Genomic DNA, 13,178 nt, shown 5'->3' with positions numbered 1-13,178 from the left:
ACCTAGAAAACGGGACCCTAGGAAAGACACAGGGATCACGAAATGACAGAGAAATGGATGAGATCTATTTTCCTTTTTTAGATTATGGATCTGATACATTTTGAATGAGTTGGCCAACCAATAATTGTTTATATTGTTATAACTGTCAAAAGTGAATATTAAAAACAACTAATATTAAAATGTTTTCCAAATACAGTCTTTTAGTTTGGAATGTGTCCAAATATATGTTTTCAAAATATTTAAATATCTCCATGCCTAAACTTGCAAGTTGGTAAGTTTTCCTTTTTTTTTTTTTTTTTGTTTGTTTGTTTGTTTGTCTCTTTGAAGGCTGGCTGGCTGGCCCAGAGCTCACTATGTAGACCAGGATGGCCTAGAACTCACAGAGACCTTCTTACCTCTGCCTTCCCAGTGCTGGAATTAAAGGTATGTATCATATATGTAACAGACTGATGGGAGGAAAAAAGGAATATACATTCTTTGTAAAAGAAACATTTATACATTGAGACAAAAAACTAATGACCAAAAAGGTATAAGAAAAGATATCCTATAAACACTAAAACCCAGGGGTCAGGGTTCTAGCACCACATGAAGCGCCATGTTAGGGGAGAGTCTGCACCAAAGTGAAGAATGTTTCGTGATGATGGAAGGTTTATCTTACTAGTGAGACAAAGCAATCCTAAAATAAAATATATAAAGATTATCAGAAGTAAATGGAACTGGAATGGTAGTGCACACCTTTAATCCCATTGCTCTGGAATCAGAGGCATACAGATCTCTCTGAGTTCAAAGCTAGTGTGGTCTACATACTGAAAGCCTACTTAGCCCCCCAAAACAACAACAAATCAAAAAGTCGATGAAGAAATATATGTATCCATAATATCATGGAATTTCTGTACACACACTTCCCATTAACTGGGTAAGGAGAGAAGTGGCAGGGGAGGGGACCAGGAGAGAGAAAAATAGTCATCTTTATTCTTTATACTGAACAATATAATTAACAAGGTTAATCTAGTTGACACATACAGTCCTACAAAACTACCCAAAGAAAATGATTAAGACAAAGAACAAAATTGTTTAGAAAGACACAAATACAAGCCAAGATAGAAAATCCATCAGAGAAAAAAAAAAAAAAGAACAAAGGACTTAATGGGAACTTTACTAGAAGGACATTGAGATGTCCTATAAACACAGGGAAAGTGACCAAGTATCACCCAGAAATGCCATTTCAGACCCTAATGGCACAACCATGAAAACTCTTAAGCTGGGCTAGAATTAAACACACCAGTGTTTAGAGAAGAAAGGAGCAACAATATCTTGGCACAGAAGATTCAATGACTAGAATTGTTTCTGATGAAATTATTCAGTAACTTTGGGCAGTCTCTGAACAGTGGTCCCTAACACTAGGACCCACACATCCAAGAGCCCTACAACCTGGCTCTTAGCTGGCAGCAGCACTGTTCATAGTAGCCCAAGACAGAAATAACAAGAAAATCCGGCAAGAGCAGAAGAATCTGCAACAGTTTCAACCAAATACTATGCAGCAAGGAAAATGGATGCTGTATTACTATCTCCACAATAAGGACAATTATCAAACATCAATCGAAAAATAGCTAGACACAAGCACTGTAGCATCACACTTACCCAAAATTTATATGTAGGCAAAAGCAAGACTAATCCATGGTCATTTAGGGGAAAGGAGCAAGTGCTGAGAAATGGCTTTGGAATATCTCTGGGATCCCCAGAACAGTTTATTTCTTTGTCTTAGTAATACAAGCAAGAATCTCCATTTTGTGTGAATTTACCAAGCACCCTTCTTTGAAAATTCACCGATCGTTTCCATTAACTAGCAGAAGTCTATTGTGTGGAAAAGGACAAGCTACTGTTTCCTGATTTCACCCTCTATTTGGTTTTCCTATGAGGGTCCCTGGCCCATCTGCTTTGCAACATAAGGGTTAAAGCTTGGATAATAAAATAACCACTGGTTCCAGATAAAGCATTAGGCATGCTCATGAATTATGAATTGTATAATTTTGCCTACATATGTGTGCCAGAAAATACACCCATTCAGTTTGATGCCAAACATATTTTTATTTTAATTCCCACTTCAGACTGCTGAACTGGATCAAATAATTCAGGATTTGGATAAAATGATTTTAGGAAATTTAAATGGCCCTTCTGACCAGTCATTTAGTCTTATGTGGGTAAAGATTAAAGAGAGAGAAGAGGACAGATAATGGAAAGATTTCCTGCTGCTGTGTTCCAGGGCTTTCCAGTTTTGTCCTCCCAACCTCTGTAGCTGCTGCTGCTGCCACAGAAGAGAGCAATGGATCCATCATAATAAAATGGAGATTAGCAAGATACATCACTATCTAACTGAAACAGACACTGCACTCTTTTCAACAGAACATGGAGAAGGGATGCACTCAAACAACTGATATTCTGGAGACAGACAGATGTTCTGTTCTGGGGGCACAAGAAATATTCCTAGACACAAGTATTCAAAAGGCTCCCTTGACACTGTGAAGGCTGCTCTTCTCATAGGTTCTGAACTAACTGTAACAGCATGAACTAGTCCATGCTCTGCTGTTACAAGAAAACACCTGACACTCACTTTGTAATGCACAAAGTTTGTTTAGTTCATAGTTTCTGGAGTCTGAAAGTTAAAAATTGGGAAACCCTACTAATTTACAAGAACTTGCTTTTTTTTTTTTTTTTCAATGACATTCCCCTTTTAGGAGCAACCAGGGTCTCATGAGAACTACTATATAATCCCTTCTAAAAACAGAGCTCACAATGATCTAATGACTTTCTAAGAGGCTTCACTTCAAGTTTCCAACATGAGACTCTTCATAGAACAACCACATCCAAACCATAGGGCAACCTTCTTCTTCTTCTTCTTCTCCTTCTCCTCTTCCTCCTCCTCCTCCTCCTCCTTCCTCCTCCTCCTCCTTCCTTCTCCTCCTCCTTCCTCCTCCTCCTCCTCTTCCTTCTCCTCCTCCTCCTCCTCCTCCTCCTCCTCCTCCTCCTTCTTCTTCTTCTTCTTCTTCTTCATCGTGTTCCTCTTGTCCTCCTTCCTCCTCCTTACTACTACTATTATTATTATCATCATTATTACTACTATTATTACTAGTACTGTTACTATTACTATTATTTTGTGCAAAACAACTCCTTTTCAATACAGCTCTTTTGGGGAATATTTACTGCTAATGAAGAATTTAGAAGTGAATTTCTATTAGGAGATACACAAAAGATCATAGAGTAGACCTGCCTACATCTCACATGGGAATTTCTCTTTTTATGAAACTTATTGATCCTCCCCATAAGAGAAATTAAAACAAAGGAATCTTACACTTCCTATCTGGACAGAACACTGTGTGTGTGTGTGTGTGTGTGTGTGTGTGTGTGTGTGTGTGTGTGTGTGTTTTGTTGTTGTTTGTTTTGTTTTTGTTTGTTTGTTTTAAGGTGTATTTCTAGTTTGCCTCTTTAGTATAAAGACCATTTAAAGGCTGCTCCTGGGTCTGGTGAAGGTTACTAAGGAAGCTTTGTTTATCCACAGCTGATACTGGCATCTTCAGTGAAAATCTTGTCAGGGCAGATAAGGGTAAAGAACACATGAGTTCTGGGAAGCAGAACTAATTTCCCTTGTATGTGCCCCTTTAGGGATACACTCCTATCAGCCAAGCACTATGGGTTGATGGTACCGAGACACATAAAACAGTTGCTCTCAGATTTACTACTGCAAAGGGCCTAAACTGCTTTCCTCTGTGTTGATGGACGGAAATCCTCTTTCCAAATTGCAAACTGCTTTAAAATCTGAAATTATTCTCACTCTTCCACAGGTTCAACTGCCACCTGGGATTTAAGTCAGATCATAGGATCTCTTTGTGTAAAGGTAAAAATGACTGCTGAAATCATGGATTGGAGGCACTGAGGCAGAACGCAGCTCTGTGAATACTCTGGGTGACATATTTACAGAACCAGGTCGAGCTGGAAAAAAGGTGAAAGAAAGTGACTGTAGTCGCAGCTAGCCAAAGGGAAAAGCACATTGGCTGAAAACTGGCCATGTTCCTGCCATTAAAAATACCACAATGTGGCTGCCAAAAGGGGTGTTGGGACAAATTGCCAGAGGTAACTGTTACATAAGCCAGAGCTCACCCTGCCAATTATTCAGAAACCATTGCTCCTTCTCAGCTGGCCAGTTTTTCTGATAGGTAACTCTCAAGCTGGCTAGTAGTTTTAAATTCTAGTTTAAAACCGGAAGAAATTAGTTCTTCTGCAGGACAAAAATACCTTTTTATGACAAGGCTACCAGTGGGCTTTGCTCCCTATGCAGTGGTGATTCTACACAACTGGCCGGTGGTTTCATTTAGAATAGTGGAGAATTTCAGAGAACTCAAGTTTGTGTCTAAATTGTAGTAGCTTTTAGGGAAGCAATGGTAACAAAAGCAAAGAAATGTGCCATGATTTACACAAAGGAAGGAAGAGAAGAGAAGCCCATTGAGCTGCCTCATTGTCTTTCTTGAAAAATGCTTACTATTTAGATAGCTTTGACTTCAGCAGCAGCTCCCCATTAGCACAGGGAAGGAAAAGGCCAGTGGACAGTTAAGCTGGTAATTCAGAAAAGACCTTTCTGTATCTGGCAGAAAGGAGAATGGGTATTTAATGCTGTAGCTACTCTCTGATTCCTCTTGCTCACCAAGGTGAAATATTTAGGGATCCATACCATACGACCTCCAGCCACAGACTCCTTAAAATCCATCTCTTGATTTCCGTTTTCCAGTACCGGGCCTTTTCCATTCTGCCCTCACATACTTCAAGCATCATTTTCAGTCTGTCCATTCACCGGACACCTATTAAAAGTCTCCTTTGATCTTGCCCCTCACCTGTATGCAACACCTACAGGTGACATCCATTGCCTTTGATATTCAAATGACAATGACATAGAAAACACCAACTACTCTACATTCCTTATCTCTACTCATCCCTATAAGCCCTGCCTTCTAGATATAAGAGAGTTTGTAGGTACTGGGGTGGTTAATCTTGATTGTCAGCTTCCTTGGCTCTGAAATCAACTAAGAGACATGCTTGTGGGCATGTGAATGTCTCTCCAGGAATGGTCAACTAAGAACTGAGTATGGAAGACCTTTCCTGTATTGCGAAGAAGCTTCTATTAGTCACTCAGATACAGAGACATGGATGGAAAAGCAGTGTTCCTTTGCTGACTTCCCTCACTTTTGGATGATGAATGCATCTAGACTCTCACTGCCATTCTTTGCTAACATCAGAACCCAGCCTCTTCCCCGTCTAATGTGAACAAAAGACCAGATACTCTTTAGTTATCCTAAACATCCTCCAACATCACATCAGGATTACTCAGGCATCCAGCTTTGAGGACAGAGGAGCTAGCAAGTTCTCAGCCTCTCCAGTGTGTGCTCATCACCCAACTAGCCAGTCTACATCATGGAAGCCAGTTGATTTAATTTCTTCTCATGGGATTTTTCTTCTGTGCATCTGGAAAACCCTGGCTGATGAAGAAATGTTTTTCAGTCATCACAGCACATCTTAATGACTGTAGGAGCTTTTACAGAATCCAAAAACCAGAGAAAAATTAATTAGATCAGAACTTCTAGGGATGCAACTGAAACATCTAAGAATGGTCTTAGAACCTTTCTTTGTATTGATATGAGGAAGCCCATGTGTCATGCCAGCTCCCCTGCTTTGCACATGATTGTTTTCAGGACAGAAATGCATTACTTGACATCTGTATCATGTTGCCCAACTCTTCTTGTGGAAAATGGGCAAAGTGTCTGTCTCCTTTGCCTTCTGTTGACTGCTCTTGACTTTCCCATAGCAATCCAAGCATACTTGCATCCATTAGTCCTCTCTAATGGGGTGAGAGAAAGCTACCATGTTGTGAACCATGTCATTTGTTTCTGTATCCACAGTGCCCTCTGGGGAAGAACACATGGGCACCAATGTTGTTGACTTCCTTCTTCAAGTTTTTCTCCCAACTTCCAGAGAGCCAAGTCTTTTGTATGCGAAACCCTCACGGGATTTCTAATTTTAGGATATAACAAAACAGAGAAAAGAAACATCTGGAAGATAAGATCATCTCAGCTTCTTCAAAAGGGCACACATAGATTTTGTCACCTCTCTTCCTGTTGTACACACAGATGATGTCTTCTTATCAACTCCTGCATAGAAAATTTTCAGAATGGAATTCTGAATCTGCCTAAAGACAGAATCTGTCTTTAGAGTAATTTGGAAGGCAGGGTTCATGACTGCAGGGAGAAACATAGGTAAGTGCAAACTCAAAACTTGCTTTCCATTAAGAGAACACTCAGAACTCTTCCAAATCAGAAAAGGCTCCTGGGCAATAAGGACACTGTGAGAAGTGATCCAGATTTAGCAAGGAGACTAACATGAAAGCAATTCTTCGCTGGAAGCACATTTTAAGATTCTGAGATCTGCAGGCCAGAGTCTGCCATCGACTTGGCAAAGGAAGAAGAAACAACTGACTTTCATTTTGGCTCCTAGCACAAGTGCGATTGCTTTGTGATTCCTGCCCAGAGTCTCTGATTCAGAAGCGTGGTGTGTTTTCCAGAGTCTCTGCATTCTAAGGCAAGAATGGAAGATACAGCACACTCCTTCCCCTTCCTCTCAATGGGGAGGGACATTTAACTGCTTTCAACAATATGTTGCTCTCATAGCTTATTTTCCAGCATAGGAGGTGACCTGCTGGTTCCTGTTTTAGAAGAATCACAGGGACATCAAAAGGCCAAGAATGAGGTAGAAAGAAGAAGTAAAAGAACCGTGTTTTTCTTTCCTTTCCCTTCTTACATTTGGGAATGCTAAGGATTATTCTTTGCAAAAAAATCCACACTTTCTGATATTGAGTTTAATGTTAAGGAGGTTCTGGTTTGGGGACTTAATAGAATGATACATGAAGTTATCTCCTCCAAAGCTATTTTAATGAAGAGAGAGCATTTAGTAATTTCCTAGAGGTCTGAGCAGTACATGAGGTATTGGCAAACTCAGTGTGGAGTACACATTGAGCACTTGGACAGAATGGGTGTCTCATCCAATTTTTAATCATTTCCTTAATCCATTGTGTCTGTTTACTCATCACATATCATAACATAAGATTAAACTGTGTAAAAGTGTCATTTCACTGGTCAAAAACTGTTAGCTATCACTGCATATACTTACTCTGAGAAGAAACTAATTTCAAAGTAGCGGAAACAATGGGCTCAGGAGATAAATGGGGTCTCTTTGAATCCTTACATGCCAATCTTTTCTTTATGACACAGCACTTAGTAAATACTATTTTACAGATGAAAAAGCTGAGACTTATGAAAGCTAAATAATTTATTGGAGGGCATAGAATGTGGCACAGAGGACATGAAACTTCAAACTTCAACTGGATTCTAAATGTGACGGCCACGTCCTACTTTGAGAGGATGGAGGATTGTTTCCAAGGGCTGATTTTGGAGGGTCACTAAGACATCATGCGTAGGAGTTAAAATGGGCAGAATTCTATGCTGAGCCACACCACTAGCATTTGTGTGTTGGCTGGGAAACATGCTCTTAGGCTGTGGGTCTGAGAGCTGGGTGGAGGAGAGAAGCACAGTCCCCAGCAGATGTGTGCCCTCACATGGTAGGAGGTGCTACAGCTCACTGTACAGTGCACCATAACAGGCCAGAGAGGTGCACTCTGGGCTTGACTAGCTCACAAGGTGTGACATGACAGGTGACTGTCCCCCACTGTCATGATTTCACAAGTTCTCCCCATTTTATCCTTCAATTCTGCAATATGCCTAAGGCTCTAGGTCAACACTAAGCCTAGCCCATGCCCCAGTGTGAATACAATTCACTGAGTTGTGCTCTTTTATCCCGCAAACTCTCTAGAGTTTGACAGTCAGGCAGATACTCAGGCGACTCTCCCCTTTAGGGGAAAAAGGCACATTTTGGTGATGAGGCAAAGGAGCCAAAAACATTACAAACGTCCCCAAGCCTTTCCCAGGCAATCTTATTTTTCCACTGCTTTTAAGCCACCCGTTCTGCGTCTCAGCTGGGGGAACTGCCTTTGCTTGCCAGAGCGCGCGCGCGCGTGTGCACACACACACACACACACACACACACACACACACACACACATACACACACATACACACACACACACACACACACACACACACATACACACACATACACACACACACACACACACACACACACACACACACACACAGGGGTTTAACAGGAGGTCACATGCAACGGGAAACCCAGCTCGTCTCTAAAATCAACCACTAAGGACAGCGCTAGAACATTTGAGCTTAATTAGGTAAGCCACCCTTCTAGGGTTCATTGGCAGACCCAGCTCAATTAATTTGACCTAATCATGTTTTCCTCTGTTAGTGTATGGTGTATGTCATAGGATCCTAAGAAGATGACTAGGCTAAATATAATTTGTCTGTGGAAAACCATACTATATCAGATAAACTCTGTTTCCAGTGATCTATATGTACACTCACTATACATAGCAAACTTCAATTTGAGCATGTCATCTGATGCCTACAACATTATATTTAACAAATATAGTCATCAAAACCCATAAGCAGCAATGAATTAGAAAAGACTGCCTGTTAGAACTAGTCTGTGTTCATGTCTTTTAACCTCTTGAATCTGAGCCCTGATAGTTAGGCTGAAAAGTTGAGTTAGAACAATGTAAACCCTGTATAAAGAGAACTCTGGAGCCTTCTCTTAATTAATTATTAACTCTAATTGATTTAATAATTGACTTGGAAACAGAATGGGTTGACTGTCCAGGCATCCACATGCAGCTTTTCTATTTGCATTTGTGTTTGCAAAGAAGTCACTGTTCATAGGAACAGGGCAAACTCTATGCACTGATGTGGGGAAGTTAACTTTTTTTGTACTTTGCTTTCACACTCTACATTAATTCATGAGATTAATACATATGGTTTTTCTGAAGATGTGAGCAACTGAGTTTTCAGAGGATGGCGAAGTGTTCAGACTGCACTACAGCCAGAGAGCATAAACAATTTTCTCCACTTCTTTCTTTGAATGTCGTATTCTACCTCCAGATGTCTATTCCACTGTCCTTCATATTACAAATTCCTTGCGGTACAGTAAGCTTCCTTTGTGACAACTTCTAGCTCCCCTTTGTGTTAAGTCTTTATGAGGCAGGATGCAGTGAGAATGTCAACCTTCAGGACTTTCCTGAAGTGTATTTGTAAGCCCCAAAGTAATGCATAGGAAGCTAGAGAGGTTATTCTCTCAGGCAAATCATCTCTAGGGCAAAATAAGCTGTCAGCTTCCTCCTTTTCTTTCTCTTCCTCATTCACTTGCCTGGCCCAGCTCTGTAGTCCCTTCATGTGCTCCAGCAGGTTATAGATGGGGTGAGTGTTGGGATGGTCCAGTCCTGCTTCTGGACCTGGGTGGTTGCTGGGTTGGTCAGCTCACCAGCTCTCCATCATCCTCACCAGCAGGATGGGCTCTCCAGCACTGCCCACTAACTCACCCTATGCACCAAGCAGCAAGGGAAGGAAGGGACTGGCTCTCCTACTCTCATGCCCTCAGGACTGACACACACACACACACACACACCCCTCCATCACCAGGGCCAGCTCTACTGTGTTCCTCAGGCTAAGTACACAGGCCACTGTTCTGAGTGCTGTAGCTGGTGAGGGGCAGGGACAGCTCTCCCATCTGCCACAGGGAGCAAGGGGTGGTGGGAGGCTTCTCCCCCTCTCCCATGCCACCTTATGGCAGATGAGGGATCAGTCAGGTCAGATCTCTCACTTTAAGGTTTTTGGGGCAGCTCACCAGTGCTTCCCTCCTTGCCCCACCCCTGCCAATGGGAGTCAGTTATACTGTGCTGCCCAGGTGAGGTGCAGGGTCCAGAGTGCTTTTCAGCCAGTGAGGGGCAGGAGCAGCTCTTTTGCTTGGCCTTTGTGAGGGGTAAGGTAAAGAGGGCATCTTACCCTCACCTTTGTCACCACATGGCAGACAGGGGTGCAGGGCCAGCTCTCCCACTCTCATGCCCTCAGGGTAGACTCACCCATACCCCTGCAACAGGGTCAGCTGTACTGTGTTGTTCAGGTGAGGGGCAGAGCCAGGTTTTCCACTCTTATGACCCAGGAGGCCAGCTCCCCTGCTTGGCAGGGATGGTAAGGAATGGGGAGGGGAGTTCATCTCTCCCTCTCCCATGCCACCTTATGGCAGATGAGGGGCAGGGCCAGATCTCCTGTGCTCACTGGCTTGGCTCACTCACACCATTGTCAAGAGGGTCAGCTCCACTGTGCTGCCCAGGCAATGTGCAGGGCCTGCTTTTGTGCCTGCTGCAGGCAGCAAGGGAGAGTGGGGGATATGTCTGTTTTTCTAAAGGATGGAAAGAGTTGGGTATTGCATCATCATGAATCTGTAATCCTGGCAGCTAGGGGAAGAGACAGAACCTCAAGGTCATCCTCAACCTTAATTTAGTTCAGGACTACCCTGGACTATGTGCTACCCTACTCTTTCAAAATCCAAACAAAATAAAAATAGAAGGAAAAAAAAACCTTCTCTATTAGAACTAGCACTAAAAAGGGAGGAAGTGGAGTAGGAAGAGAAAAGGCACAGAATTCTTTGAATAAATTTGCTTTGTAAAATTGACTGTGGAAAATTTACATAATAGTGACATACAAGTAAGTATTTAAAAAAAAAAAAAAAAAAAAAAAGGGCCCCTAAAAAGCAGATGCAACATTGGCAGGGAAGAAAAAAGTCATGCTTTTAGCAAGTTCGGAGCACATAGACAAGGAAGGGATTGTTTAAGGAATTTCACAGCACAGTAGATGGATTATATATTCATGGTGGTTTATAGTGAAGACAAAAAATTCTAACAAAAACAAGAAAACAGGGCATTTCAGTAAGCACATTGTTAGTGGAAACTTCATATTCCTGTTCTAAGATGGTAGTGCATTCCTGTGGCATAAATCAAGTGAGTAATTATATTGACTCATAGGAAACCATGATTTTATATTTTATGTATAGGTATGTTGGGGGTGGGTGGGAGCAAGAAACAAATGAAAGATTAAGTAAAACCATTTAAGTCCTGAATCTAAATGAGAAATATAGGTTATCTTTGAAAAATAAAATTTTCAGATGTGGCCACTGGAAAAGTCCAGAAGCCAGAATTTGCCACATGGTGTCCATACACATCATGTCCATGGTAGTTCATGTCTGTCTTACTTAAGGTTTCTATTGATATGATGAGATACCATGGCCATGGCAATTCTTATAAAGGAAAACATTTAATTGGGGTGCCTTGCTTAAAGTTCAAAGGTTCAGTCCATTAATATCATGGTGGGACATGGTGGTATGCAGGCAGACATGTTGCTAGAGAAGTAGCTGAGCATCCTGCATCTTTCAGGCAACAGATATTGGTGTGGTTTGAACATATATGAGATCTCAAAACTGGACTCCACAGTGTCACACTTCCTCCAACAAGACCACACCTACTCCAGCAATGCCACACCTAATAGTGCCACTCCCTTTGGGGTCCACTTGCTTTCAAACCACCACAACATGCCACTGAAAGAAAATAGTTGCTTGGAGAAGTGACTGATTCCAGACCTGGAGGAGAAAATGGACAAAAAGAAGTCCAGTGTTGAACCTAGGCCACTTTAATGGTAACACCAGTCTCAGGAGCAGAGTCACCAGAGCCAGGATACATGGGCTCATAGAGCTGATTATTGAGTACTCAGAATACCATGATACTGCCATTAAAATATTTCTGAGAGAGAAGCTGTTCATAACAAGCTACACAGAAGCTAACTCAAGGGCATGATGGACAGACATTTCTACAGGACTGATACAGCAAATGTAATTAAGGCTATGCATCACAGTCCTGTGCTCTCACACCAAAAATCATAGTTCACCTCAAAGTATTTGTTTTTGTTTTGAAAATTAGTGAACAGGTCAACATTTTTTCTCTCCTTAAAAATATACACAGTAAATACAAGATTAATAGGAAAGTGTTGCTCTTATGAATGTATGACAAATTACCATCCTAATTACTTCATGAATTGAGGCAATGAACAATAACATGTAACAGGACAAAATGGGAAAACATCAGACATTTGATTTGCTACAATATACCATTCATGAAATAACCTTGCCTTTTGTAGTCCCTTAATACCCATTCCAAATTCAATTCCTGAACCCAAAATGAGAGGGATTCCACACCAATCAATTCTCCAAATTGTCCAATCACCAGCTAGGGGCCTTTTGATTCAATTATTACACTAGCTGCCTGAAGTTAGAATAGATATCACAAGATCTCCCCCACCCTACTTCTAACACCAATAGAATATATAGGCTACATGGAGCTCTCTCTGATTTAAGTCAAGAGTTCTTAGGGCCTGTTTCTCACAAATGAAAATATGCCATGATGACTCAGAAAAGTATGCTCACCAGTTCATTATAAAGGATATGATCAAGGATATAGTTGTATAGTTAGACGAAGAAATACATAAAATAAGGTCCTGAGCACCTGAACTTCTGTTCTGGGGAACTGGGGAAATGGACAATTCTCTCGTGCCCATTTAGCCACTCGAAGGCCTAATATTACTTAATATTCGCTGGTAGCTTAGGCTTATTAATAGTTACCTTTTACAGTTAATTTATTCCATAATTCTTTTCTATGTTTAGCCATGTAGCTTGGTACCTTTTCTCAGTATGACATTCTCATCTTGCTTCCTCTGCATCTGGCTGGCGACTCCTCTGACTCCACCCTTGTTCTTCCCATCATTCTCCATTTGGATTTCCCACCTAACTTCCTGACCTGACCAGCTACCGGCCTGTCAGCATTTTATTAACCAATGAGAGCCAACATATATTCACAGCATATAGAAGGATATTCCATAGCATATTGTCCTCCCATAGATGAAAACTATTATCCAGAAATTTTCATGAAAACCTCATTAAATAGGCACAATCAATTATTTTTAAATAAACTTTGCAAATAGATACCGCCCCCCACACACACTCAATTAAACAGCCCTAAAGTCTATATAACATAAGGAATTTATATACTGTTTGAATTGACATTTGAAACAGAAGCTGTGAAGCTTCACAGTAAATTTTACACCTTTAGCATTGCATATATTTTATGT

The sequence above is a fragment of the Onychomys torridus genome, chromosome 6 (assembly GCF_903995425.1).
Source record: "Onychomys torridus chromosome 6, mOncTor1.1, whole genome shotgun sequence".
Classification (NCBI taxonomy): Eukaryota; Metazoa; Chordata; class Mammalia; order Rodentia; family Cricetidae; genus Onychomys; species Onychomys torridus.
The sequence above is the reverse complement of the archived record's forward strand: the minus strand, read 5'-3'. Positions refer to the sequence as shown.